Genomic DNA, 6,735 nt, shown 5'->3' with positions numbered 1-6,735 from the left:
AGAGGCCAGGTATGGATCTGTTTGAGAAGGAGGGGTGTAGGCTCAGTAGAACTCGCAGGAGGTGAAGGATGTGTTTGCTGTCTCCAGATCATCCTGCTCTGGCCAAGCTGGGGCTATGCTCCTTAGCCCTTCCCATAAGCAGCAGGTCAGACTTAGCGCTAGGCCAAAGGGCCAGAAATATATGAGATCATATCCTGGCTCTGCTGTGTGTCTTTGGGTGGGTTATCCACCTCTCTGCATTTCTGTTTCTTCGTTGGTTAGAGAGGAACAACAGAAGCTGTGTCTCTGTGTACAGGTTAAGTTAAATTAGTGTGAGCTGCCTCATGTGGTACCCACACATAACAATTTCTTAATCAGTGACCACCTGATCATCAGAAGCCTGCGATGCCTGAGGAGGCTAGTATTAGGAAAGTGGAGATTTACTAGCAGTGTTGCCATGGAGATGAGAATCACTTGGGAAACACAGAATTCTTTGCAGAAATTAGGGAGAGTCCCTCTCTTATCTCAGTTCTGGGAAACGATGCTTAATGGTGATGAGTGATGATCTCATGGACGTGAGGACGTCCTCCACATATAATATAGGAGAGCCTTTACTCGGGGCCCCATGCTGTAGGTGGCTCAATGTCACTTCCTTAGGACATTGTTGGTTTCCTGGATTCATATCCTATCTCATCATTCTCCTGGTCCTGGTTAAGAATGCAAACTCCTGAGCCATGGAGTCAGAGGCCAGCCTGTTCTACCTTAATGAGTTCCACGACAGCCAGGGCTATGTGGAGAGACACTGTCTCCCTTCCCCCTGCCACCAAAAGAATGCAAAGTCCTTTGTAAGCACTCAAAAATCGATATCTCAAAGCTATGCACGGTGGCACCCACCTGAAATCCCAGCACTGGATTGCTGAGTTTGAGGCCAGCTTAGGTTACAGTGTGAGACTCTGTCTCAAAGGGGGGGGGAGGTGTTGAGTGAAAACAGAGAAGCTTAGCTCTTCCCTTGACAAGGATGGAAGAGGTCCTTGGGCCTAACAACACCCACCTGCTTAAGGCTGCACCAGCCACTTCAGAGGCAGAGGGGCAGAGGGGCAGAGGGGCAGAGGGGCAGAGGGGCAGAGGGGCATAGAGGCGCAGAGGCAGATCTCTTTGAGTTCGAGGCCAGCCTGGTCTACAGAGTGAGTTCCAGGGCAGCCAGGGTGTTCAGAGAAACCCTGACTAGAAAAACAAACTAGCAACAATAAAAGAGGAGCGGGGAGAAAAAAACCAAAATGATCACTTAAAACATTTTGTATCTTTCCTCTCAAATCCTCTTTTCTCCAGTAATGCCTAAGTGGCAGAGCCATATGACATGATCTGGGTCAGTGGCAACTGAGTCCCTGTACAGTGCTCCTCTAGGCTATGGCAGACCAAGACCAGCTACCATCCTAGGGCTTTGTCGGGGCTTCCCCTTAGTAACACCCACATGGGCCAGCAACATGATTCAGGGAGGGAGAGTGCATGTCATGGAAGCCTGGTGACCCAAGTTCAATCCTTGGAACCCACATAAAGTTGGAAGTAGAGAATCGACTCTACAAAGTCACCCTCTGACCTATACATGTCCTCTGAGACACATATACTACACACACACACACACACACACACACACACACACACACACACACACGATGATGATGATGATGATGATGATGATGATGATGATAAATTTTAAAATAAAATTTAAAGTCCACACACACACACAAAAACTGCAGCCTCCATGCAATGGTCAAAAGTAAGCAGCAGGGACTAGAGAAACAGCTCATTTGGTGCCATATGGGTGATGTGTTCTTATCATAGCAACGGGAAGTATGTGGGGACAGGCGGGTCAAGACAGTCTAGCCAAATGGGCAAGCCCTGGATCTGAGGAGAGATCCAGTATCAAGAAAGAAGGTGAGAGCCCCCGAGAAGGAGCAGCATTTGAGGTTGCCCTCTCATCCTTGGCCCACACGCACACACACACACACACACACACACACACACACACACGCATGTGAACCTGCACATGCATACATGAGTGTGCAGATACACACACGCACACACTATACGCATGCAACTCCCCCCCCAACACACACACCACACAGGCACACACACCACAAACACATGCATGCAAAGTGAGTAGACACAAAAAGACTTGTACGAGAAAGTCGAGTGCAGTTTTAGATCAAACAACCCCCATGCCCACCCATCAACAGGAAATGGTAGACAAATCTTGATACGTCAATACAAAGGAAGATTACAGCTGTTACAGAAAGCAAATCCCAGAGACACGCAGAAGTGTGAACCTCACGGTAATTATGCTGAGAGAAGGAAGAAGCACACTAAAACACAAGACAACAAATAACCATGTTGTGTTGTCCTGTTTACATGAAGCTCGAAAGGAACGCACTAATGAAACTACTTGGTAGTCATTACCTTGGATAAGCACTTGCGAGAGGCATAGAACCTTCTGGGGACGGATGCCCAGTATTTTGATTTAGACAACTGTTTATGCGGCTGTCTGCATAAGCATTCACAGAGACATGCACTCAGATGTCAACTTCTGCTGAAAAGTTTCAAATGTAAAAATATTTTAAAAGGAGACTGTGCATGCTAGAAAATGCCTTTAACTCCAGCCCTCAGGAGCCAGAGGCAGGCAGATCTCCGTGAGTTTGAGGCCAGCCAGGACTACATAAGCCAACAAGAAAAAAAAAAAAAAAGCAGAGGAAAAATATTTCAAAAGGAAAATGTAAAAAAGCAGAGTGAACTAGAGCCTCTCCAACTTGCAGCTGCCCACAGGAATGCCACCCAGAGCCCCTTCATTGTCTCTTTTCGGCTCTGTGAGCTACACACATCTAGCGATGCACACCCGGGCCCTGGCACCAGCAGCAGATCACTTCTCCTTGGATTTGTGTCAAGCAATGCTCATAAGAGAATGACCTCCGGGCTTTTACAGGTAGTGTCGAGCCTATATAGACATCCTGCTTCCAATCATGTTCCCGCTTTCTGCTGGTCAACCAAACAGCCATCTGTGACCCCCTTTCAGTTTGTTCTGTACCCCATCAATTATCAGGAAGCAACCTTTTATATACATGCATATTTACACATATACTTAAAAATATGCATTTATATGTACTTATATATGTATATAATGTATAATATGTACATATCTATACTAATATAAGTATATACAATGTACTTATGTGCTTTTACAGGTAGTATATATTTATGTATATAATTTATGTGTGTATGTGGATATCAGATTCACTCACGGAAATCAGGTCTCCTCTTTAGACCATGAATTTCCAGGGAATGAACTCAAATTTTCAGGTTTGGCACCAAGCCCACTTACCTGACGAGCCATCTCGCCAGCCCTCACCTAACATTCTTAATAGCTTTAATGTGAGTTCACTTCTGCTCTTATGACCTATGCAGAGTACTTTTTCCTGATACCTCAACGACCTCCCCTAATGCCACACCGTCATGGTCCACTCATTCACTATTAACATGGCTGACATGTTAGGACCCTCATACTTTCCAGGAATGGCCCAAGAACCAGCTAGGGCTGGCATGCTGGTGCAGGGTGCAAACACACCTGTCTGTCCTGAGAGCCTGTTCTGCTGTGTTGGTTTCTGTTCTAGGTAGAGAACTGCATCAGACTCTGATAGAATTAACCATCATGTGAGGAAATACAGACAAAAGACACAGACGTGAAATCATGCGCTATCAACAGAAAGCACAGAAGCGACCCATGGATGGATGCTGTGTTACATGGGATGGTTAAGGGAGAGCAACCTACTGAGTGTAAGTAAGATTGCTTACTACAACCCAGACCAAACATGTGCTACGGCCAGTCAGCCCTCCTGGCAATTCTAAAGCAGGAGCCAAGCCTCTGGGCCACTGGCTTTGCTTCCTCTGCCTGCGGTATACCATATCACCTCCTCTGCCTGCGGTATACCATATCACCCCGGGAAGGTTCTGAGTTTACCTGACTGCTGGCTATAAGTCAGTGAGTTGTCTTATGGATGTTCCCAGGAGACGGGAAATCCTGAGCTAGAAGAAATCATAGCAGCTGGAGTAATAGCCGTTTAACGATGTTTTCTGAGCCCAGATTACGCAACACTACAATTCAAGAAGACAGATGAAATCTAAATAAGATGCTCGAGGCCACAAACCTTTAATCCAAGCACCCCCAAGACAGCAGCAGGCAGACCTCTGTGATTTTGAGGGCAGTTGAGTCTATATATCTAAATCTAGTTCACCCAGGATTACAATGTAAGGCCCAATCTCCAAAAATAACAAATGAGAAATAGATAGACAGGCAGGCAGACAGGCAGCAGACGGACGGACGGATGGACAGACAGACAGACAGATAGATAGGTAGATTAGATAGACAGACAGATTATAGACAGGAAGCTTAAGACCACACAGACTAAAGATGGTTAAGAAGAAGGTCCGCATGACATTTACAGTTAGTGTTGGCTGAGCCCTTTATATCAGCAAAGGCAAGCTCTGCTCTATAGAATCTGCTCAGGGCCTGGTGGGGAGACAGAGAAGTCCACAGATAGATTGCACGGCTGAATTCTTAAGCTGAGGCAGAGAGCAAAAGGCTGTGGGAGCCCAGGGAGGAGGAGGCCAATGAACTTCAAGTTTTCATCAGAAAGACAAATACTGGATTTGGAATGAATACAAAATATGGTGAAGGACAAAGAAATGGGAGAGGTGAAGCCTCTTAAGATTAGAACTTCACACAACAACGTCTTATCAGGTGGGAGAGTAAGAAGTGATTTTCCTACTGAGGAGTCCTGCAAGCTTTGGGAAGAGGGTACATTCTGTGGAGCATTACATAGCAATGAAAGAGAAGAGAGAGTGTCAGAGTGGGATACTGGGGAACACTTCCTGAGATGAGCCTGGGCAGGCTGCCCACCATCCCAGGAAAACAGCAAGAAGCAACAGCCAGAATTCATTCTGGGTCTCTGCTGAGAACATGCCTGGAATTCCACCCGGCCTGCTCACCACACACGGTAGGCAGAACTCCAGATCACAGGCTGCCAACATACTATTCAGCTCTCCTGGCTCACACAGCAATTTCTGCAGCCCGGTGGCCAGTGGTATCTGTCCAGACAGAGTTCCTGGAGTCGAGGTGAGCATGACATTACTCAATTCCACCACAGGGCATGTCCCAAGGCTGAGCTCTGTCTTGTAAGCCATCAGGTTCCGGAAGGAGACCCAGATGCAGCGCACTGGCTTGGTGCCATCTCTCTAAATCTTGTATCTGGCAGGGAAGCAGTTGTGACTGGAAACTGGGTAGGTAGGAATGTGGCCAGGTCACACAAGGGCTCAGAGAATGAGTACCATCCTTACTTAGTTCACTGCACTAAACCTCTCTCCAGCTTCCCCTACCAGCTCAGGGATCTTTTCTCAGTGGTTCATTCCCCAGCAGCCCCTGATGAGCCTGTCACACCAAAGGTTGACTTGTTCCTCCTAGCTGGACTGTGAGCTCCCCAGGAGGGAGCCACATCGTTCTCACCTGCCATACAAACATGAGTAGAACCAAAGAATGATGGTGCTCAGCCGTAGGGGAATGCCTAGTGTCTAGTGTGGGCATAGCCAGACCCACTTCAGAAAAGGAAGGCTTCTTTAGTGACAACAGGATTTCTTAACTTACACTTAAAGATAAAAACTAAGCATTCCATTTAACTCTGGAGAAACTAAATGGGTTATGCTGTTTTTTTTCCCCCCCCTGTGGTTACTCTTCTCAGGCTTACCCCACCTTTCCTGTCCTCGAAATATGTGTCCCAAATTGAGAAGCTGGACTGGGTGCACCTTATTCCTCTCTGTCTCTATTTAAGCTGGGCCTTCATGTGTCTTGAGGACAAGCAGAGGGTCATTCCAGCGTCCCCCGAGCATTTGCCTTACACTGTGGAGGAAGGGGTTAGGATCACAGGTTTAGTCACCAGAGAACATCAATTTTCTAGGAGACAGAGGAAGTGAGATGAGGGTTGATAAGAAGTACAGCCACTAGCCCTACCGCCTGTATTGCCCACTTTCATGCCTCGATGCTTTGAGCACACTGTGCTAATTCTACAGAAAACAGGAAGCATGGTGCACCAGACATCCCTGAGAGGATATTCTGGGCAGCTCAGAGAGCTAGTATTTGAGGATGAAGCTTTGCATAACAAATAAATACAGTGTTCTATCACAGAGCCCTTGCCCAAAGATGCATGAGTACCTTGTAGGCATGTAGAAAGTCTTTTGATCTCTTTGGAGACCTGTGTAGGTGTTAAAAACAAGAGTGTTTACACTCACCTTACTGAGCCTGTTAGGTAACAAGGAAAGAGCTTAACTGCCAGAAATGGAAGCTGGTGTGGAGTTTCACCTCACTGCAGACAGACACTCACCCAAATGGGGCTCTGTTGAAAGGAGATTGGGTCTAAGCCACCCTACGCCTGGGGAAGGCATTGGTTCCTGTTCAAGCACAATGGTAAACAATGTGGGGGTTGGGAGCACAGAGATCATGTATCTTCTTATGGTCTAGGACCCAAACATTTTTATCCTTGAAAAGCACATTTTACATATTTCTGACAGAGGCAGCCAACCCCAATCAAGCTGTCAGGCCTATTTCAGATCTTACTCCTGTAGGAGAAGAAGGAGAAGAAGAAGAAGAAGAAGAAGAAGAAGAAGAAGAAGAAGAAGAAGAAGAAGAAGAAGAAGAAGAAGAAGAAGAAGAAGAAG

At 46.6% G+C, this 6,735-nt stretch overlaps 1 pseudogene; it reads left to right on the top strand.

Annotated features, from left to right (window-relative positions):
* Window positions 1-953: 953 nt before the first annotated feature.
* LOC115064498 lies at window positions 954-1,057 on the top strand (annotated as a pseudogene).
* Window positions 1,058-6,735: the final 5,678 nt, after the last annotated feature.

The sequence above is a fragment of the Mus pahari genome, chromosome 7, assembly GCF_900095145.1.
Source record: "Mus pahari chromosome 7, PAHARI_EIJ_v1.1, whole genome shotgun sequence".
Taxonomy (NCBI): Eukaryota; Metazoa; Chordata; class Mammalia; order Rodentia; family Muridae; genus Mus; species Mus pahari.
The sequence above is the reverse complement of the archived record's forward strand: the minus strand, read 5'-3'. Positions and strand labels throughout refer to the sequence as shown.